Here is a 23,734-nt window from a genome sequence, read left to right as displayed (position 1 = left end):
GGCCTAAATGGCAAAAGAATAAATCTTTAGTCCTTTTTAAATATTTTTGCCTAATGATGCTCTGTGATATTGACAACATAAATGTAGAAGTTTTATTGCCTTTTGGTGTTTATGTTTGTTACCACTTTTTAATTCTTAATGGAAGAAACTCTTGAAAATTGTCCCTGTTTTGGTATATTTTCTAATACTTTATCAGACAGAAATTGCTAAGATTGGCATAATAGCACTCATGGGGTTCCTTAGTATAACTGACAAAGATTAGCACAAATGATACTATCTTAGCACAGTTTTGGGGAGTAGAGGTCATTGAAAGGTGATATTTGATCAGAGACCTGAGGACAAGAGAGAATGAGTTTGGGGGCTACCTAGGGAAAGTTTTTGAAGAAGAAGGAATAGGATGTGTAAATGTTCTGAAGGAGGAATTTGCTGGGGGTTTTGTAGAATCCTAAGAATGCCAAGATCTACTGGAGTGGAGAGTTACAAGAATTAGATCAGAGAGGTAAAGGGACCTCAGATCTTGTATTGCCTTGAGACAGAGTCCTGTAAGGATTTCAGCTGCACTCTGAGGACAATGGGAAGCCAGTGGGAGGTGTTCAGCAGAGGAATGACCTGATCTGGCTATCTTTGAAAAGAGGCACTGTGGCTGCAGGTGAGGAACATAAACTATGGCTGTAATGGGTGGTAGGGGAGACTGGAAGCAGGGAGATTAGGAGGCTATTGCAGCGTTGCAGGTGAAGGATGATGGTGACTGTACTAGAGGTAGCAATGGAGGTTGTGATAGGACCAGGCCTGGATAGATACTGAAGGTAAAGTTGACAGAATATATTGATGAAGAGGATGTGGGTTGTGAGAGAAAGAAGAGAGTTGAGCCTGACTCCAAAACTCTGGCCTTATTTATCTTGTGTCTCGAGGCACACACAGATGGATGGCCACCTCCACATGCAGACCTGAGACTCTCTGTCTTCTGACAAGTAGAAACCAGACAGAAGGCTTTCTCTGGATTAAAGCCAGGCTGTCTGACAAAACCAAAATGGAAGGTAAACCTCCTGTGGTCTTAGATGTGACCCATAGTGAGGTTTGTCCACGTGGACACTGGTCTTGTAGGGACTTTTAACTGGCCTGTCTGTGAGGGTGGCTGTTCCTGCACCTGTGTTCTGACTTCTACTTCTTCTTTTTATGGGAAACAACACTTTTAGACAGCACAACACCAAATAGTAACAGTAAGACAAAGACATTAAAGCATATACTGTTTCTTTAATCAATTAGGAGGTGTCCAGAGAGGGAGACCTCTCCATTTAGTTAAACATAAAGATTCATGTTAGGCCACTGCCAGTAATTTTTTTAAGAAAAGAGAGAAAATGTGGAAAAAATTTAGTAACAGGCCAAACTTAGCATGATCAATTGAATCATGATCCTTGCCCTACCTGAGGCTAGTCAATGTTGGTCACCTGCTACGGCCTGTGGCCTGACCAGCCTCTATTTATTTGCACAAAATCTCAGGTGTTGTCAGAAGTTTTCAGATAAGAAAGTCACCTAAGCTGCTCAAGAATTTCCAAGGAATACTTCTCAGGACAAAGAACAAAAGCCAAATTACATTGGGTAAAGTTAAATTATGTCCACATGGTAAATTTTAAGCAAATTTGCAGTAAACGAACCCACCTCACAAAAAAGGAATTTGCACAATTTGATAGTCACTGTCTTCACTGTGTCTCCTCCTTCCTCTTTACGTGTTCTCAGGTGCATTCCACATTGGGCAGTGACCTTTGTGAATTTCACAATGTACTTAGAGAAATCTGTCATCAGTTTCTCTGGTCCTCAGTTTCTCTCTTTTAACAAACCCCAGAGTCATTCAGTTGATAACTGAATTCATGGGTGAATAGCGCTTTACCATATATCCAGAAATGACTATTGAGAACATGGAAGGAAAGGAAGGAAAATGTGCAAGAGAGCTGAATCCTCATCTATCATAGCAGTAAGGCCATAGAGAATGGCTAAAATTGATGAGTCAGAAATAATGGATTTCATTTTACTATTTCATAGAGGTAAATCATAGTAAAATTCCTCATGAGTTGAGAGTGGTTGTTGAAAATGAGCAAAGGTATCCAGAAGATTGCTGAGACTTTAATAAGCACTATGTGCACATTTGGAACTTATCTACACACTGGAACTCAGAGAATTTAGGGCAAGCTTCATAGAGAGGTTCCTATTTCATTTGCTTCTCAAGACTTGTTCAACAGGCATTCCATCCTCACCTCTGAAGGGGCACAGGCTGAAACTACTGCTCCCCTCTACATCTGAAGTTCTTTCCTTTTGTCCCTGAAGCTCACATGGCTAATAAGAGGCCCCACTCATGCTATGTGCTGACTTGGAGCTAGCCCAGCCATAGAGGAAAGAAAATAACTGAAAAAGTATTCTTGGTGTCTGTTCTAGTTTCCCCAATTGCCTGTTTCCACATCCTACTATACTTTGGCTTTCCAGGCATTAAGTCAGAAAGGAAACATTTGCATTTGAATATTGTTCTACACATTTATGGCTGTGTGAACTTGGGCAACAGGTTTACCCTCTGTGTCCTCATTTGTAAAAAAGGCCCCAAGTCTTGGTCTTTTTAATCGCCTCATAAGCATGTGGAATATGGATCATGAAAAAGGAAGACAGAAGAAGAATTGATGCATTCAAAGTGTGGTGTTGGTGATGAATATTGCTTACATCAATGACTGCCATAAAAGGGTACAAATCAGTCTTAGAAGAAATACAACCAGAATGTTCCTAAGAAGCCAGAATGAGGATAATTCAATGTGCTTCCTTTGGTTATATTATCAGGAAAAACTAACCAGTAGCAAAGAGGCAAGAAAAACCTTCCATGAGCTGGATTGTGCTCATTGCTACAACAATGGACACAAACTACTCATGATCAAGAAGATTGAGCAGGACTGGACAATGTGTTATTCTGTTATATATAAGGTCACGCTGAGTCAGAACCACTCCATAGCAACTAATGACAACATCATCAGTTGCTGTTTTAGGCTTCTGAGGTTTAAATGAGACAATGTAGGTAACCGTACTCAACATAGTGCTGGGTACACAGTAGGTGTATAATGAAGACTACTAATGAATTATTAAGGTTTCCCTTCCCCTGGTGGCATAGTGGTTAAGTGTTATGGCTGCTAACCAAAAGGTCAGCAGTTCGAATCCACCCGGCACTCCATGGAAACTCTATGGGACAGTTCTACTCTGTGCTATAGGGTCGCTTTGAGTTGGAATCGACTCAAAGATAGTCAGTTTGTTTTTTTTTTTTTTGGTTTATCGTATATACTTAATATATAGGCTTTATACTTAGTAATTTATAGAACCCTTTACTACAAAACTGTGAGCCATGTCAATATAAAAATCTGATCCATTTAAGGGTCTAATCTCTAAAATGTGGAAAAAAAAAAAACCACAACACAACTACAAAAAGACAAGCAACCCAATCACAAAATGTGCAAAGGATGTGAACAGAACCTTTACAGTTCCCATCCAGATTTTCTGTGCTATTTGGCAAGATTACTAAGTTTTTATTTGTGGTCTGGGAAGCTCAAAAAATGTTCCCATGTAAATGAATGGTAATTACTTCCTCACTTTACACCACTTCAACTTAGGAAAATTTTCATAAGATCACTCTCCTTTGGAAAAGCAGGGGAGACCTGTAGTAAGGGAGAATATGATTTATCGTTATAGGGGAGAGTAAAAAAGTAAAGAAAAAATATTTTAGATAGTTAGAAGCAAGAGTTGTACCAAAAAAAAAAAAAATTCATGGAGGTGTTATTTGTGATGACACTAGAAAAGTGGCTCTCGACTAGGCGTGATCTCACCCAAGGAGGCATTTGGCAATGTCTGGAGACATTTCTAGTTGTCACAATTGGGGAGAGGATTTATTACTGCTATCTTGTGAATAGGGGCCACAAATGCTGCTAAAAATAATACAATGCACATGATGTTGACATACAACTAAGAACCGTCTGGCCCAGAATACCAATAGTGCTAAGGTGGAGAAACACTGAACTAGAAGATGGGTAGCATCATGAAAGGCCCTGATTATACGAAGGCATTTACAGATTTCTAGAGGTAAAAAGATGGAAAAGTGCAATGTGTTCTGAGGGAGATATAAACCCGGTATTGGTTAAAGTACTGGGAGAACTAGGGTAGAAGATGAGGCTCAGTGTGGGGAAGTCTTGAATGCCCAAATAAGCAGTTGGTACTTAATTAGCTGCAATAGTATCTTAGTTTCTTAGTGTTCCTAAAACAGGACAAGTACAAGAGGATGGCTTTAATAAACTGAAATTTATTTCTTCCCTATTTTGAGACTAGAAGTCTAGACTAGAAATCTAGCCTAGATATCTAGGAGGACCTAGCTTAATTAAAGAGTATGGTTTGTGTTCAGTTGATGTGAGGTAAAATCTTGCAGTCCTTAATTCAGGAGTTAAGACTCGACTAGATTTCTATTCTCAAAGCTCATGTAGCCCAAAGCTCATATAGAAGCTCCTATTACAGGCTCCCTAGTCCTAGCTGCTAAAACTAAAACTGGGAGGGTATGGCATATTACGAATTACAATTCTTCTACACCTCCTAACACAATTTATATCGCATCCACTCCTTATATTGTCACTATGGGGTATAATTACAACCAGTCTATCTGTCTATGATAAACAGACCTAAAATCCCTTGTCACCGGCTCTTCAGTCAGCCATATAGCCCTAGTAGTCATCACTATTTTCACTCAAACACCATGAAGTTTTATAGGAGTCACTGCCCTAATAATTGCTCATGGTCTCACCTCCTCTATACTTTTCTGCTTAGCTAACTGTAAGTACAAACATATCCACAGCCGAACTATAATTTTAGCACGAGGTCTACAAACCCTCCTGCCGCTAGTAGCCATGTGATACTCTTGGCCACACTAAGAAACCTAGCACTACCACCCTCAATTAACTTAATCAGAGAAGTATTTATCATCCTAGCATCATTTTCATGATTTGATTTTACTATTCTCCTCATAGGATTCAGCATACTAATTACCACACTGTACACACTTTACATATTAATTATAATTCAGTGAGGAGAAATTCCACACCACGCCAAAGCCATCAAACCCTCATTTACCAGAGAAAATGCCCTAATAACCCTCCATCTCATTCCCCTTCTACTCCTATCTCAAAATCCCCAAATTATCCTGGGATTCGTATACTGTAAACACGGTTTAATTAAAACATTAGATTGTGAATCTATTAACAAAAGCTAAAACCTCTTTGATTACTGAGAAATCAATTCCTTATACCATACTTAAAAATATGGCTTTCTCAACTTGCCGAGGATGGAAGTTATCCGTTGGTCTTAAAAAAAAAAAAAAAACTACTTTTTTTTATTGGTCTTAAAAAAAAAAATTTCTTTTTTTTTTTTAGGACCCGAAAAATTGGTGCAACTCCAAATAAAAGTAATTAATACATTCTCTACTTTCACCCTAACATCACTTATCATTCTAACTCTTTCCATCAGAATAACAACATCAGAAGTCTACAAAACACTTTACCCACTATGTGCAAATAACTGTATATTATAGTTTCATAACCAGTATAATTCCAGCCCTAATATTCGTTCAATGAAACCAAGAAGCTCTAATCTCTAACTGACATTCAATAACCACGCTCTAAAACTCCTCCTAAAGCTTTAAACTAGACTATTTCTCCTTGGTGTTCATTTCTGTTGCACTTTTTGTTACATGATCAATTATGGAATTTTCTCTATGATATATATACTCAGACCTCTTTATTAACCAATTCTTCAAATAGCTACTACTATTCTTAATCGCTATAATAACTCTAGTAACTGCTAACAACTTATTCCAATTATTTGTTGGCTGAGAAGGGGTTGGCGTCATATCTTTCATATTAATTGGCTGATGGTAGGACCAGCGGACGCTATCACGGCAGCCCTACAGGCAGTCCTTTAAAAGCACAACGGAGACGTAGGCTTCGTCATAAAAATAGCCTGATTTCTGCTCCACTCAAAGTCATAAGGACTCCAGCAAATATTCCTAACTGACCTAAAAGAAGACCTACTCCCTCTCCTAGGCCTTTTACTAGCTGCAACAGGAAAATCAGCCCAATTCAGGGCTCACCTGTGACTTCCATCAGCTTCCAAACCAGTATGACCCCTACTTCATTCAGCACAATAGTAGTAGCAGTATTTCTCCTCATCTGCTTCCATCCACTTACAGAAAATAATCCCTCCATTCAAACCCTAACACTATGTCTAGGTGCCATCACCACCCTACTCACAGCCCTCTGTACCCTTACACAAAAGGACATTAAAAAATTATCAAATTCTCCACCTCCAGCCAACTAGGCCTAATGATACTCACCATTGGAATTAACCAACCCCAGTAGCCTTCCTCCACATCTGCACACAGGCATTTTTTAAAGTAATATTATTTCTATGCTCCAGTTCTATCATTCACAGCCTAAACGATGAATAAGATATCTGCAAAATAGGGGGACTCTATAAAACCATACCTTTTTCTACAGCGGCTCTCGTCATCGGTAGCCTAGCATAACGGGCATTCCATTCCTGACAGGCTTCTACTCAAAAGACCTTGTCATTGAAGCGGCAAACACGCCTTATACCAACACCAGAGCCCTATCAATTACCCTTATAGCCACCTCCATAACAGCAATCTACAGCACCCGAATCATCTTTTTTGCCTGATTGGACAACCACGATGCTCCGCACTAATCCAAATTAGTGAAAGCAACCCCTTCCTAATTAGTACCATCAAACGACTAATGCTCGGCAGTATTTTCGCTGGTTTTATTATCTCAGTAAACATCGTCCCACCCACAGTACCACAAATAACCGTGCCTAACTCTCTAAGATTTATAGCCTTAGCAGTTACCTGACTAGGATTCATACTAGCTATAGAACTAAACTCCATAACATATAATCTAAAATTCGATTTTCTACGCTTCCCACATAAATTCTCAAACACACTAGGGTATTACCCAATGATCATTCACCAATCTTGATCTCACCTCAGCCTTCATATAAGCCAAAAGCTATCATCAATAATTATAGACCTAATCTGATTAGAAAAAACTATTCCCAAAAACCTAGCCTTTATACAAATACAGCCGCCATTCTTGTGTGAAATCAAAAAGGTGTACTCAAACTATATTTTCTTTCATTTCTACTATTCATAGTCTCAGGCCTATTTATCATTCTGTAACATCCTCAAGTATTCTCAATTATAATGAAAACACCAATGGACAACCCCCACCCAGCTATCATTACTAGTCAACACCCATAATCATATCATGATGACCCACCACAGTAATCTTCACGAATAAACCCAATTTCTTCACTGTTAAAAATTATTCAGTTCTCTATGTTATTTGAATCACTACCCACTAACTCAAACCCCTCACCACCTATTAATCACAAGCCTTTCTATTAATAACCCCACAAGTAATGCACTCAAAACTACAACATTGACTCCCATTCCTCAAGCTACTCCTCAGTGGCCACAGTGGTAGTATAACCAAAAACCATCATCATCCCACCAAAATATACTAAAAACTCTACAGACCCCAGAAAAGACCCTCTGAAGCTTACAAAATTCCACACCCTAGCCTGCCACTCACAATGAAACCCAATCCCCCATAAAAAGAAAAAGTCTTAGAAGAAAATCCAATTAATCCCACCACAAGAAGCACACTTATAATAAAAACGACATATATCATTATTCTTACAGGGGCTATAACCACGACTAATGACCTGAAAAATCACCGTTGCATTTCAACTACAAGAGCACTTAATGACCAACATTCGAAAATCCCACCCACTAATCAAAATTATCAATCACTCCTTCATTGACCTCCTGGCTCCATCAAACATCTCAGCATGAAGAAACTTCGGCTCACTCCTGGGAGCGTGCCTGATGAAATCTTAACAGGACTATTCTTAGCCATACACTACACGTCAGAAACAACAACCGCATTCTCATCTGTCACTCTTATTTGCCGAGATGTAAACTATGGCTGAATTATCCAATATTTACGCACCAATGGAGCATCCATATTCTTCATCTGCCTATATGCACACATGGGACAATGCATTTACTACTGCTCTTATTTCAACTCAGAAACTTGAAATATTGGCATTATCCTATTATTCACAGTTATAGCCACTGCCTTTAAAGCTATGTACTTCCATGAGGACAAATATCATTCTGAGGTGCAACTGTAATTATAAACTTTCTCTTAGCAGCCCCATACATGGGTACAAACCTAGTCAAATGAGTCTGAGGAGGCTTTTCAGTAGACAAAGCAACCCTAACCCAGTTCTTTGCCTTCCACTTTATCCTCCCATTCATTGTAACCATGCTAGCAGCAGTCCATCTACTTTTCCTTCACAAAACAGGCTCTAAAAACTCCATAGGCTCAGACAAAATTTCATTCACCCCTACTAAACTATTAAAGACATTTTAGGATTTTTTTCCTCATCCTTTTACTGCTTATCCTAGCCCTATTCTCTCGAGACATATTAGGGGACCCTGATGATTACATGTCAGCTTATCCACTAAGCATTCCAGCCCATATCAAACCTGAATGGTACTTTTTACATGCTTAAGCTGTCCTATGATCTATCCCAAACATATTAGGAGTTCTAGCCCTAGTATTCTCCATTCTTATTTTAGCACTTATGCCATTACTGCACACATCTAAACAGCGAACCACAGCATTTCGACCACTTAACCAAATCCTATTCTGTATTCTAGTAGCAGGCTTAATCACACGTACACTAATCGGTGGGCAGTTAGTAGAACATCCTTATGTCATCACTGGCCAACTGGACTCAGTTTTATTCTTCTCTGTCATCTTAACCTTATACCAATTGCTGGACTAATTGAAAATAACCTGCTCAAATGAATGCCCTTAGAATATAACAAATTACAATGGTCTTGTAAATCATAAATGAAAACTCATCTTCTAAGGATATTCAGGGAAGAAGCCTGTCTCCTCACCATCAGCACCCAAAGTTCAAATTCTCTTTAAACTATTCCCTGCTTATATAAGTATTCACTATGTACGTCATGCATTACGTGTATTCCCCCACATATAGTATTATTTGTGTTTAATCTTGCATACCCTATACTATGCATAAATGTGCATTATGCTGTTTACCCCATGCGTATAAGCAAGGACATACCATTCATGTTAATGGTCTAAGTATGATAACTACCCATTAATCTATTGTAACCATGACTATTACACTCCCATGTATTCTCTAGAATTGCATAGTACATCTAAGTCCTTGGTCATACATAGCATATCTCTGAGAAAGCTCTAGTCACCATGCTTACCACCTCCCAAGCCTGTCTCTCAATCACCTACCTCCGAGAAACCAGCAACCCACCCAAATCATGCTCGTCTTCCCCCTCCGGACCCATCAATCGTGGGGATTTCTATACTGAATCTATACCTGACATCTGGTTCTTTCTTCAGGGCCATCTCACCTAAAATCACCCACTCTTTCCCCTCAAATAAGACATCTCGATGGACTAATGACTAATCAGCCCACGATCATAACTGTGGTGTCATGCATTTGGTATCTTTTTAATTTGGGGGATGCTGTGACTCAGCTATGGCTGTCTGAGGCCCTAACACAGTCAAGCAATTTGTAGCTGAGCTTAAACTATTACACTGTGGCATGTAGATATACGGTGCTATTTAGTCAATGTTCGAGGACATAGAATTTTTTAAATCTAAATTCCCAGCGCATATACATAAGTATACATAAAACTACTATGCAACTATTTAATGTAAACTCCCCTACGCCCCCCCCCCCGATTACTCTTAACTCAGTTTCTATAAGCATATTTTTTTATCTTGTCAAACCCCCAAACCAAGATTATAGAATAGATGAAATTAAGAGCAAGGGTAAATAAACAAGTTCAGTCACCAACCAACTGAAATAACTATTTTCACCTCTTATACTAATGTGCCACTTTAAATAATTTATTTTCTTTTGAAGAGCTCTGTCCCCAGATCTAAACGTACAAACTTTAAGATTTGCTTCAAAATAGCTTCTACCTCACCCAGCTCCTATTTCTAAGATGTCTTAGGCACACTTCTCTCCCTGTTAACATAGCTTAAAACAAAAGCAAGGTGCTGAAAACACCTAGGTGAGTTACCCCAACTCCATAAACATAAAGGTTTGGTCGTAGCCTTTTTATTTGTTGTTAGTAAATTTATACATGCAAGTATCCGCCCACCAGTGAGAATGACCTTCAGATCATTATCAGAAGGAGCTGATATCAAGCACACACCAACGTAGCTCATAACGCCTTGCTCCACCACGTCCCCACGGGATACAGCAGCGACAAAAATTTATCTATTAACGAAAGTTAGACTAAGTTGTACTACAAAGGGATGGTCAATTTCGTGCCAGCCACCGCGGTCATAGGATTAACCCAAATTAATAAACAATGGCGTAAAACATGTTTAAGAGCAAGATAAAATAAAGTTAAATTCTACCTGAGCTGTAAAAAGCTGATGATAAAGTGAAGATAATCAACGCAAGTGACTTTAACGACTCTGAATACACGATAGCTAAGACACAAACAGGGATTAGATTCTCCACTATGCTTAGCCCTAAACCTTGATAACTACCAACAAATTTATTCACCAGAGAACTACTAGCTAAAGTTTAAAACTGAAAGACTTGGCAGTGCTTATATCCACCTAGGGGAGCCTGTTGCCATAATCGATTATCCCTGATAAACCTTACCACCACTTGCTAATTCAGTGTATACACCACCATCTTCAGCAAACCCTTAAAGGGTGCTAAAGTAAGCTCAATAGTTGTCACAAAAAAAGTTAGGTCAAGGTGTAGCCTGTGTGGTGGTCCAAGATGGGCTACATTTTCTACCTCAGAATATACTAACGAATATCATTATGAAATAATGACTGAAGGAGTATTTAGTAGTAAATCAAGAACAGAGAGCTTAATCGAATTAAGCCATGAAACATGCACATACCACCCCTCACCCTCCTCAAATGTTTTTACTATGGAATCATACGATAAGCCTAAACAAGTATGAGAGGAGACAAGCAGTAACAGGTAAGCATACTGGAAAGTGTGCTTGGATAACTCAAAGTGTAGCTTAGTACAAAGTGTCTGGCCTACACCCAGAAGATTTCATCCTATACTGACCACTTGGAACCAAACCTAGCCCGACAAACCCTACACTCAACTTACATAGCACCCTAAATTAAAACATTTATTTACCAAATAAAGGTATAGGAGATAGAAATTTTACTTCGGCATTACAGGGACAGTACCACAAGGGAATGATGAAAGACAAATTTATAGTACAAAACAGCAAAGATTAACCCTTGTACCTTTTGCATAATGAATTAACTAGAATAATCTGACAGAGAGAACTGTAGCCAGAAAGACTGAAACCAGATGAGCTACCTATGACAAGTCTGTGGGTCTAACTCATATATGTGGCAAAATGGTGAGAAGATTTATAGGTAGATGTGAAAAGCTAGCCGAGCCTGGCGATAGCTGGTTGTCTAGGATAGCATTTTAGTTCTAACTAAAATTCACTAAAAGAAATAAAGTAATCCTAACATAAATTTTAGAGCTATTCAAAAGAGGTACAGCTCTTTTGATTCAGGATACAACCTTAACCAGAAAGTAAAAAACCAAACGATAATTTCATAGTTGGCCTAAAGGCAGCCATCAATTAAGAAAGCATTAAAGCTCAAAAACTGCTTACATTAAAAATACCAAAAATTAACTGACCACCTCCTAGATATAACACTGGACTAATCGATATAAATAGAAGAAATAATGTTAATATAAGTAACAAGAATTATTTCTCCCTGTACAAGCTTATATCAGATCGGATGCCCACTGATAGTTAACAATCCCTTAATTAGATCCATAAACAAATTCTTTATTACAGTCATTGTTAACCCAACACAGGTGTGCTTCAAGGGAATGATTAAAAGAAGTAAAAGAAACTCCCCAAATACCAAACCCCACCTGTTTACCAAAAATATCACCTCTAGCATTCTTAGGATTTGAGGCACTGCACGCCCAGTGACAAATGTTAAACAGCTGCGGTACTCTGACCATGCAAAGGTAGCATAATCATTTGTTCCTTAAATGGGGACTTGTATGAATGGCCACACGAAGGTTTAAGTGTCTCTTACTTCTAATCAGTGAAATTGACCTTCTTGTGAAGAGGCGAGAATATATAGAGAGGACGAGAAGAACCTATGGAGCTTAAATAAATTAATTCAGCTATAATTTCACTAGCCTACAAGGCATAATGAGGCATGGCAACAAATTAAAAATTTTGGTTGGGGTGACCTCAGAAGATAAACTGACCTCTGAATGATGTTATAATCTAGACATAACCAGTCAAAATTTATAAAGCCCATAATAACCCAATACTTGATCAATGGAACAAGTTACCCTAGGGATAACAGTACAATCCTATTTTAGAAAAAAAAAAAAAATTTTTTTTTTTTTTTTTAGAGTCTCTAATTTTCTTTTTTTTTTTTTATCAGTAGTAGGGTTTGCGGCCTTTTGATGTTGGATCAGGACATCCTAGTGATGCAGCCACTATTAAAGGCTCATTTGTTCGAGGACTAAAGTCCTACGTGATCTGAGTTCAGATGGAGTAATCCAGGTCAGTTCCTACCTATAGACAATTTCTCCCAGTAAGAAAGGATAAGAGAAATGGGGCCAACTCTACGAAAGTGCCCTCAATTAAATTTATGAATTAATCTCAGTTTAGATAAGTAAATTTACCCTGCCCAAGACCAGGCCTTGTTAGGATGGCAGAGCCTGGTTATGGCGTAAAACTTAAACATTTTTAAACAGAGGTTCAACTCTTCTTCTTAACAGTGTTCTTAATTAATCTCTTCTCATTAATTATCCCCATTTTACTAGCAGTAGACTTTCTCACCCTAATCGAAGGAAAAGTTCTAGGGCACGTACAACTTTGCAAAGGCCCTGGCTTTGTTGGACCATATGGTCTCCTCCAAACTATCGCAGACAAAATTAAATTATTCATTAAAGAACCTCTGTGTCCCCTAACCTCCTCAAAACTCATACTTATTATTGCCCCCATTCTAGCCCTAACACTAGCTGTAACCATATGTGTCCCCCTTCCAATGCTTTACCCTTTAATTAACTTAAATATCAAGCCTAGCTGTATACTCTATCCTATGATCAGATTGAGCACCAAACTCCAAATATGCGGTAATTGGAGCCCTACCAGCAGTAGCCCAAACTCTTTCCTATGAAGTCTCTCTAGCAATCATTATCCTTTCAGTAATACTAATAAATGGGTCCTTCACATTTTCACATGAATTGCTGTCACCATCACCCAGGAACACTATGACTAATTTTCCCCTTAGAACCACTAGAGATAATAGGATTTATCTTAACTACAGCAGAAACTAATCGAGCCCCATTCGATCTAACTGAGGGAGAATCCGAACTTGTCTTTGGCTTCAGTGTAAAATATGTTGCCGGCCCTTTGCTCTTTTCTTCATAGCTGAGTGTGCCAATATAATCATAATAAATGCTCTTGCAACTATTCTGTTTTCACACCGTAAACTATAGGTAAATTTGCAGTTAACAAAGTCACCTCAAAAATAAGGAATTTATACAATTGGGTAATCACTACCTCCACTGTGTCTTCTTACTGTTTACGTGTTCTCAGGTGCATTCCACATTGGTCGGTGACCTTTGTGAATTTCACAATGTACTTAGAGAAATCTGTTGTCAGTTTCTCTGGTCCTCAGTTTGTCTCTTTTAACAATCCCCAGAGTCATTGAGTCGATAACTGAATTCATGCGTGAATATTGCTTTACCATGTAGCTGGTAATGACTATTGAGAACATGGAAGGAAAGGAAGGAAAATGTGCAAGAGAGCCGAATCCTCATCTATCACAGCAGTAAGGCCATAGAGAATGGCTAAAACTGATGGGTCAGAAATAAGGAATTTCAAATTACTATTTCATAGAGGTAAATCACAGTATAAAAATCTTAATACTGTTCAGAGTTGTTATAGAAGATGAGCGAAGGTGTCCAGAGGGCTGCTGAGATTTTAATAAGCACTAAGGGCACATTTGGATCTTATCTACTCACCTGAAACTCAGAGAACTTAGGGCAAGCTTCATAGAGAAGTTCCCGTTTCATTTGCTTCTCATGGCTTGTTAACAGACATTCTATCCTCACCTCTGAAGGGGTACAAGCTGACACTACTGGTCCCTTCTACATCCAAAATACTTTCTTCAAGTCCATGAAGCTCATGTGGCTACTAAGAGGACCCACTCATACTTTGTGCTGACTTGGAGGCTGACCAGCCATAGAGGAAAGAAAATAACTGAAAAAGTATTCTTTGTCTCTGTTCTAGTTTCCTTCAGTTGGCTGGTTCCATATCCTACTGTCTTGTGGCTTTCCAGGCATTAAGTCATAAAGGAAAGATTTGCATTTGAATATTGTTCTACACGTTTATGGGCAAGAGTTTACCATCTGTAATGCTCCGTGTTCTCATTTGTGAAAGTGGCCCCAAGTTTTGGTCTTTTTAATTGCTTCATAAGCATGTGGAATATGAATGATGAAAAAGGAAGACAGAAGAATTGATGCATTCAAAATCTGGTGTTGGTGATGAATATTGCTTATATCATGGACTGCCATAAGAGGGAACAAGTCAGGCTTAGGAGGTGTACAACCAGAATGTTTCTAAGAAGAGGGAATGATGACATTTCAATTTGTTTTCTTTGGTCATGTCATCAGGAAAGAGGAACTGCTACGAAAGAGGCAAGGAAACCTTTCTATGAGATGGATTGCACTAATTGCTATGACAATGGACACAAACTACTCATGATCAAGATGATTGTGCAGGAGTGGGCAATGTGTTATTCTGTTATATATAAGGTGAGACTGAGTCAGAACCACTCCATAGCAATTAAGTACAACGTCATCAGGTGCTGCTTTAGGCTTCTAAGGTTTAAATGAGACAATGCAGGTAAACATAGTCAACACAATGGTGGGTACACAGTAGGTGTTTAAAGAAGACTAGTTATAAATTATTCAGGTTTCCCTTACCCTGGAGAGAAACCTTGGTTGCACAGTGGTTAAGTGCTACGGCTGCTAACCAAGAGGTTAGCAGTTCGAATCCACCAGGCGCTCCTTGGAAACTCTAAGCGGCAGTTCTACTCTGTGCTATAGGGTCGCAATGTTGGTAAACAGACTCAGCATATTGTTGGGTGCACAGTAGGTGTATAATGAAGACTACAAATGAATTATTAAGGTTTCCCTTGCCTTGGACGTTTAAGTTTTATGGATACTATCACATATACTTAATTTATAGGCTTTGTATATGGTAATTTTTACAGCCCTTTAGTAAAAAACTATTAGTTATGTCAATATTAAAATCTGACCAATATAAGGGCCTTATCTCTAAAATGCATTAAAAAAAACTACAACAACACAATAACAAAAGACAAACAGCCCACTCACAAAATGTGGAAAGGACGTGAATAGAATCTTCACAGTTCCCATTCAGGTTTTATGTGTTATTTGGCATGATTGGTAGGATATTTTCTTGTGGTCTAGGAAGTTTGAAAAATGTTCCCATGGAAATTAAAGGTAATTACTTCTTTACTTTACACCACTAGGACTTAAGAAAATTTTCGTAAGTTCACTGTTCTTTGGAATAGCAGGGGAGACATGTAGTGAGGGAGAATATGATTTAATGTTATACCAACCAACCAACCCACTGCCATCGGGTCGATCCTGACTCATAGCAGCCCTATAGGACAGAGTAGAACTTCCCCATAGAGTTTTCAATGAGCACCTGGTGGATTTGAACTGCCGACCTCTTGGTTAGCAGCTGTGGTATTTAACCACTACATCACCAGGGTTTCCATTTAAACATATAGGGGAGAATAAAGAAGAAGAAGAAGAAATATTTTAGTTAGGTAGAGGGAAGAGGTGTATCAAAAAAATTTTTTATGCAGGTGTCTTTTGAGATAAGACTAGAACAGTGGCTCTCATCTAAGGGTGATCTCACCCCAGGAAGTATTTGGCAATGTCTGGAGACATTTCTGGTTGTCATAACTCGGGATAGAGTTTATTACTGCTACCTACTGAATGGAGGCCAAGGATGCTCCTAAACATAGTAAAATGCAGAGGATGTTGACCCACATCTAAGAACCATCCTGCCCAGAATACCAATACTCCTAAGGTAGAGAAACCCTGAACTAGAATATGGGTAGGACCATGACAGGTTCAGATCCTAGGAAGCCATTTACAGGTTCTAGAGGTAGAAAGATGGGAAAGTGCAATGTGTTCTGAGGGAGAAGTAAACGTGGTATTGGTTCATGTGCTGGGAGCACTAGGGTAGAAGATGAGGGTCAATTTGGGGAAAGTCTTGAATGCCCAACTGAGCAGTTGGTACATAATTAGCTGCAGTAGTATCTTAGTTTCTTAGTGTTGCTATAACAGAACTAGTATAAGAGGGTGGCTTTAATAAATTGAAATTGATTTCTTCACTGTTTTGAAATTAGAAGTCTAAATTCAGGGTGTCAGCTCTAGGGGAAGACTCCTTCTCTACCCACCCTGACAGAAAATCCTTGTCTTAGCTTCTCTATCTCTAGTGCTTTTCCTTCTTTGGACATTTCCTCATTGCATCTATCTTTCCTCCTTTTTAGTTCATTTCCCTTGTGTCTATTCTGCTCTTTATATCTCAAAACTGATTAGGTTTAAGACAATATCTGTAGGGACATGTTCTCATTACATTATGAAGATAACCCTATCCCCAGATGAGATAATATCCAGAGGTAGAGGCACTTGATATTCAGTACTATGTTGGAGATGTTGATGGGTTCACATTAATGCTAACCCAAGATGCAGTGAAACATAATTTAATTGCACAGGCCTGAGTGATCTGAAGCATTATTAGGTTTTTTTCTTTTTTCTGCTCACCTAAGTCAGTTACCTCTCATCTAAACCTTTAATTAGGAGCCCTCGTAGTCCAACAGTTAAGCACTTGGCTGCCGACCAAAACCTTGGCCAGTGCTACCCACTCCACAGCTCTGCCAGAGAAAAACTGGTATTCTGTTCCTGTAAAAATTACAGCCTAGAAAACACTATGGGGCAGTTCTTCTCTCCCACATGGGGTCTCTATGAATCAAAAAAGAACTTGAAAACACCAAATAGCAACAACCTCCTTAATGATTCAATTATCGCAGTTTTAGTCTTACCGTTATGTACTTGCTTCCCAGATAAGTATGTTATTTTCAAGATTAATATCTTCTTTTTAATTTTTATTGTGTTTTATGTGAAAGTTTACAAATCAAGTCAGCCTCTCACACAAAAATTATATACACCTTGCTACGTACTCCCAGTTGTTCTCCTCCCAATGAGACAGCCAGCTCCCTCCCTCCATTCTCTTTTCGTGTCCATGACGCCAGCTTCTAACCCCCTCTGCTCTCTCATCACCCCTCTAGGCACATAGTCTCAAGTGTTTGCTTGATCCAAGAAGTTCATTCCTCACCATCATCCCCCTCCAACCCATTGTCCAGTCCAATCCATATCTGAAGAATTTGCTTTGGGAATGTTTGCTGTTCTGGGCCAACAGGAGGTCTGGGGCCCGTGACCACTGGGGTCCTTCTGGTCTCAGTCAGACCATTAAGTCTGGTCTTTTTACAAGAATTTGGGGTCTGCATCCCACTGCTTTCCTGCTCCCAAAGGGGTTCTCTGTTGTGCTCCCTGTCACAGCAGTCATCGGTTGTAGCCAGGCACCATCTAGTTCTTCTGTCCTCAGGCTGATGTAGTCTCTGGTCTGTGTGGCCCTTTTTTTCTCTTGGGCTTATAACTTCCTTGTGTACTTGGTGTTCTTCATTCTCCTTTGATCCAGGTGAGTTGAGACCAATTAATGCATCTTAGATGGCTGCTTGCTGGAGTTCAAGACCCCAGACACCACTCTCCAAAGTGGGATATAGAATGTTTTCTTAATAGATTTTATTATGACATTTGACTTAAATGTCCCCTGAAACCATGGTCCCCAAACATCTGCCCCTGCTATGCTGGCCTTTCGAAGCATTCAGTTTATTCAGGAAACTTCTTTCCTTTTGGTTCAGTTCATTTGTGCTGACCTTGCCTGTTTTGTGTGTTGTCTTTCCCATCACCTAAAGTAGTTCTTATCTACTATCTAATTAGTGAATACCCCTCTCCTAACCTCCCTCCCTCCCCCCTCTCATAACCATCAAAGAATATTTTCTTCTGTGTTTAAACTATTTTTCAAATTCTTATAACAGTGGTGTTATACAATATTTGTCCTTTTGCAACTAATTTCATTCAGCATAATGCCTTCCAGATCCCCCCATGTAATGAAATGTTTCAGAGATTCATCACCTTCTTTATCAATGCCTAATATTCCATTGTGTGAATGCTCTCCACACTAATTATGTCCTATCAACATATACAGGTTTAGAATTTACTATAGATAAAATGGAGGAATATTGTACAACAATATGGAGGACAATTACATTAGATCACAAAATGGAGGACATTTACATAATACTGAGAATCATGGACTAGCCAAGTTGACACACATTTTTAGTGTCAATCAATGACACTTTCCTGTGTCATATGAAATCAGCAAGACACCATGAGAATGATAATGGCATTACTCCAGTGATGTCAGATTCCAGGGTTGATACTGAGAACAATGTTGACTTTATTCTCATTTCTTTACATTTATCTGTTCTGTCTCTCTAGGAAAGATCCCTCTGTGGCACAAATGTTTGTGCTCACCTGGTAACCTAAAGGTTGATGGTTTGAATCCACCAAGTGGTGCTGCAGAAGAAAGGCCTGGCAACCTGCTTCCATAGAAATACGGGTGAGAAAAACATATGAAGCAGTTTTACTCTGGAACACATGCTATTGCTATGTGTCATAATCACCTTGATGGCAACAAGCTTGCATTTTAGTGTTTTTTTCTCTCTAGGAAAGTAGAGTACTTTTCTTTATACTTGGCACCCTGAATTTTCACAATGATACGTGTGAGTGGGGTCTTTTTTATTGATCTTACTAGACATTTCAGAGACCCTTTCTATTTGAAGACTTATATCTCATTTCATGTAAGGAAAACATTTTATTCAGATCACATTTCTTTGATAAATTCTTCTCATTCACTTTACTATCTGTTCAACTGAGGTCGAATCAAGACAACAGAGAATTCACTGTCTCAACCATGAGCTTAGCACTAAATAGTAAACTAAAGAAGTATGCTGCTGAGAGTGGAGCAGTATCCTGGAGAGAACCTCTTCTGTGGTGCAGCCATGCAGGGATGACTGAAACCTAATGAAGAGATGAACGCAAAGAAAAATCCTCCAGCACCCCTGACACCCTGACAAGCACACCACAACAGCAACACACCACTAAAAGAATTTGAAGTCCATAGTGCACTGAAAGAAATAACAGCAACTACAAAGACCGATTTTTTGTTAGCAGCTGTAGCACTTAACCACTACACCACCAGGGTTACCAAGAGGGATATTACTTAATTACAAAAATGTCTATCCACCAAAAATACATAATGATCCTGAATGTTTTACGCACAAACAATTTCAAAATCCATAAAGCAACACCAATGGAAACAAAGAAATAGATCAATTCATAATAATTGCCACAGATTTCAAAACTCTTCTCGCAGTAATCAACAGAACAAGCTGACAAAAAAAAATCACTAGATGAAATATCTAAATACTTTGTCAGATAAAAAAAAAAGAGTCCTAATTGGCATCTGTAGAATACACAGCAGTAGTAAAATATCCATTCCATTCAACTGCTCTGGAACATTCATGAAGATAGACTATGCGGTAGGTGTGTTAGTTATCTGGTGCTTCTATAACAGAAATACCACAAGGGGATGGCTTTAACAAGCAAAAATTTATTTTTGCCCAGTTTTGAAGGTTAGAAATCCAAAGTCAGAGGGCTAACTCAAGGGGAAGGGTTTCTCTCTCTCTTAGTTCTCTTGTCTCTTCAGCTTCTGCTTCCTGATGCCTTGGAAATCTCCATGTGCCCTGGCATCTGTCTTACATCATCTAATCTCCACTTGCGTTTTTAATTTCTTCTGTATCTAAAAGGAGAATGACTCAAAACATATCCTACAGTAATCCAGGCTCATTAACATAACAAAGACAACCCATTCTCAAAGGGGATTGTAACTCAGGCATAAAGGTTAGGATTTATAACACATATTTGGGGGGGACATATTTCAATCCATACCAGTGACCACAAAACCAGACTCAACAAATTTAAAATGACTTATACAGAAGGGAGGAACAAAGCAAATGAAGGAGACCAGAATCTGAGAAATGACAGAGCTCCACAGGTGGTGGGAGAGAGAAAGCCCCCATCAGTTGGGTTGAGCTCTTAAAATCTGAGCACTTGTAGCTGGGAAGGAGTAGATTTCAGGGCTTAGACAATGATGGAGAAAGAGAGCCTGGTCCATCGAGGCTTACACATGAGAAATGAGATGGGCTGAGCTGGAGAACCAAAGCTTGGGATCAAGTTCCAAGGTTTTACATTCTGTTACAGAGATCGTTTTCTTTGCAGCATGAAGTAATCATTTGAAAAATTCCTTGGGACATGGCCATGTTGGTGCAGTTGTACCTACAGTTTTGGTATCCACGGAAGAGTCTGTAATCTGGAGAAGAAGAAAGAAAAGGAAAGGGAATCCTTATTTTTTGCCTTTGCGTGTCCTCTCCAGGTAGGCAAAGATTGCCATCTAAGAGGTGAGTAATAAACTTTTATTGGAAGAGGAAGAATCAGTGATTCAATGAGTGAGGTTAAACAGCAGGCTGCTGCTTGGTGGGAAGGGACTGAGATGACTGAGGTGGACCCCTGAGTCGACCTCCCCAAACGCTAAATCCTTCCTACTGAGCCATCCTTACCTGAAAGCCCAACCACGAATATGCCCCAGTGGAATATTTACAGCCCAATTCCTGTCATCTCTCAAAATCTAATAGCATCTGGATTGATTTTCTAATTTCTTCTATATCTCAAAAAAGAATGACTCGAGACATTCCCTATGCCCTGGCTCATTAACATAACAAAGACAACCAGTTCTCAAAAGTAATTATAACCACAGGCATAGAGGTTAGGATTTATATCACATATATTGGGGGGACATATTTCAATCTATACCAGTGGTCATAAAACGAGCCTCAACAAATTGAAAATAAATTATACAGAAGGGAGGAACAAAGCAAAAGAAGGAGACTAAGAAAGAACAGAGCTCCACAGGTGGTGGGAGGAAGAACCCTAGGGCCCAGAGATCCTTTAGCAAATCCTTTTTCTGCTTTTAGGTATACTGGTCCCTTTTAGGTATTCTGGTGGCAACACTGCACCAGAACCACAGGGCCCTGTTCCAATTCTTTAGCAGGGAAAAAAACTCTTTCTCACTCTCTGCTCAAGCTCCCAGGGCTCCTGAGAGAGCCATCATCTTGAAAATTTGGTAACGGTCAGGCCAAGAGGGCTTCTCATTTACCACGTACTATTATAGTACTTCATCAGAAAGCACTCCTCATTTTTCTTGGCATTACAGGTGGTTCTCCGATGTATGCAACTCCCATCAGGTCTGACACTAAAGCACCGGAAACAACGTAGAGCTGGAATGCCAAAAACAGCACAATGAGGCTCTTTCAGGAGATGGTGCCCACCACGACGCCCACGTCTGATATGAACAATGGTCAGGTCCCCACACGCATCGGCATTAGTTATTGTGCTAAAAGAGTGATTTCATTTCTCTGTGGTTGGCTTCAAGCAGTGGAGCCTCTCTTGCATCTTTGCGGGGCCTGCACCAAGGGCCTTTGTGGAGAGGAGGCACCTGTGCCTGTGGGGCAAGGCTTGTGCCTCAGCACAGACAGATTTTCTATACTCACAAGTATTCAGCCTTCCTGAAATGCACTGTTTTCCAGAAGGGAGAAAATCATGGCCTACACTGCAGCTCCCCCAGACCTCAAGTGCCCTGACCCTGGAATCCTTCTCTCAGTCCTTTCAGAACAACCCCCATTATCTGTCCTCATCACACACAAAAAACTTCCCTAGATCCCTTTCAACTCAAATTTACAGCTCTTAGAAAGGAAGCTTGAAGAATTTGAGAGTATCATGAATTAATACTATGTGAGGAACTTTTCAATTTTCAGGTGCACGTAGGTCTGTTTCAGGGGATTTCAGGACTAAAATGAAGCACTCCATTCTGAAATTAAACTAAGGGTTTTAATTCTACACTCCTGATAACCATTAGGCTTCTGTTAAAGTTTGCTGTCTGAAAAACAAACCTCAGTTGTGTTCATTAGGAGTATTCCTGTAGCTGGTCTTAGAAAAAGCTACATTGAGCTGGTAAAGCAAAATTTGTGCCTCTAGATACACATGTGGTTTTAAGTACCTCAGAAGAAGTTCCTCAGCAAACGTCTGGACCTTATTTCTTTTTCTCTCAGCTAAATAAGCAGGGTTTATTTACACATTCTTAACTAATGTCAGTTCTGTATCCAAAGATTCCGGTTAAGTTGGCCCAGCTGTAAATATATGATTAAACTTCCATGTCAAAATTCTTTATATTTTTCATTTTAGAAGAATAGCCTTCGTTAAATAGTATCACTTATGAGAGATTAGCGTTACACTAAACTCCAGTGTAAAGAAAATTTTAGTTAATTGCTACCCTTGTAAATCTCACCTCCTATCTTGCGATTGCTTTCATGTGAACCTGTTATCTGTACTCACTGGATTTGTTAAATAACTCTGATTTTCCTGTAAGAAAGAGCTTACCGTTACAGCCAAACTGGATGCATGCTCTACTACACTTCGTTCTTTCAATAAATGTTATTTCCTTTACATATCAGATTGGAGTGTTGGTCCAGTGACTTCACTAGGACAATATTAGTGTGGGAGGTAAGTTGAGCTTGAAGTAAATTAGAGGAGAAAGGAGGAAGAAATGCAGAGGAGCATTTTGGGGCCAAAAGTGAAGGAGGAAGCAAAGGAGAGTGGAGGCCTAGGAGGTAGAAAACAAGTGGGGGTAGGATGAAGGCTGCGAAAACCGTCTCGAAAGGGAAGATCAGGACCATTCTTGTACGTCATTTCTCACTTCCCCATGGAACAACAATCAAGAGCTGCCAGTGTGGGTTCTGCACACCTACACCCAACCCGCACTATCCTTCAGCATGCCCCCGGAAGCTTACCTTGCAGTAAGCCCAACAGCAAGGAGAGGCCCAGCAGCAGCAGTAGGAAGCACTTACCCATCTCAGAACCCAACGCCAAGGAGAAGCAGAAGGCAGAATAGAGCCTGAAGGTGTCTCACACACTCAGAATTGCTGCTTTATAAACCCAGGCTAGGAGGGACAGCCAATGGGAGTCCAGGTGGAGGGTGTACATCCCTTGCCAGAAGGCAGTCATGACCCTGGCTCCTACCAGCATTTCTGGTTCTGATCACCTTCCTGGCCAGCCAAGGCAACCACATTCTTTCATGGCTTCTTCTGTCTCAATTGAACCAGCTTTAAAATGGAGAAACATATCTGCCTTACCCAGCCAAAGTATTTGTGAGAATCGCTTCCTGACTCTGGATCACACTGGCCTCAAATTCCATACATCACAGCAGTAC

General features: G+C 39.6%; 1 long non-coding RNA gene across 1 annotated transcript; it reads left to right on the top strand.

The window, feature by feature from the left end:
• The first annotated feature begins 572 nt into the window (after positions 1–572).
• Positions 573–20,888, top strand: LOC126079406 (uncharacterized). Its single transcript, XR_007518208.1, has 3 exons — positions 573–649; positions 18,850–18,970; positions 20,692–20,888. It is a non-coding gene; the product is annotated as an uncharacterized LOC126079406 (long non-coding RNA).
• Positions 20,889–23,734: the final 2,846 nt, after the last annotated feature.

This window comes from Elephas maximus, chromosome 7 (genome assembly GCF_024166365.1).
Source record: "Elephas maximus indicus isolate mEleMax1 chromosome 7, mEleMax1 primary haplotype, whole genome shotgun sequence".
Taxonomy (NCBI): domain Eukaryota; kingdom Metazoa; phylum Chordata; class Mammalia; order Proboscidea; family Elephantidae; genus Elephas; species Elephas maximus.
The sequence above is the reverse complement of the archived record's forward strand: the minus strand, read 5'-3'. Positions and strand labels throughout refer to the sequence as shown.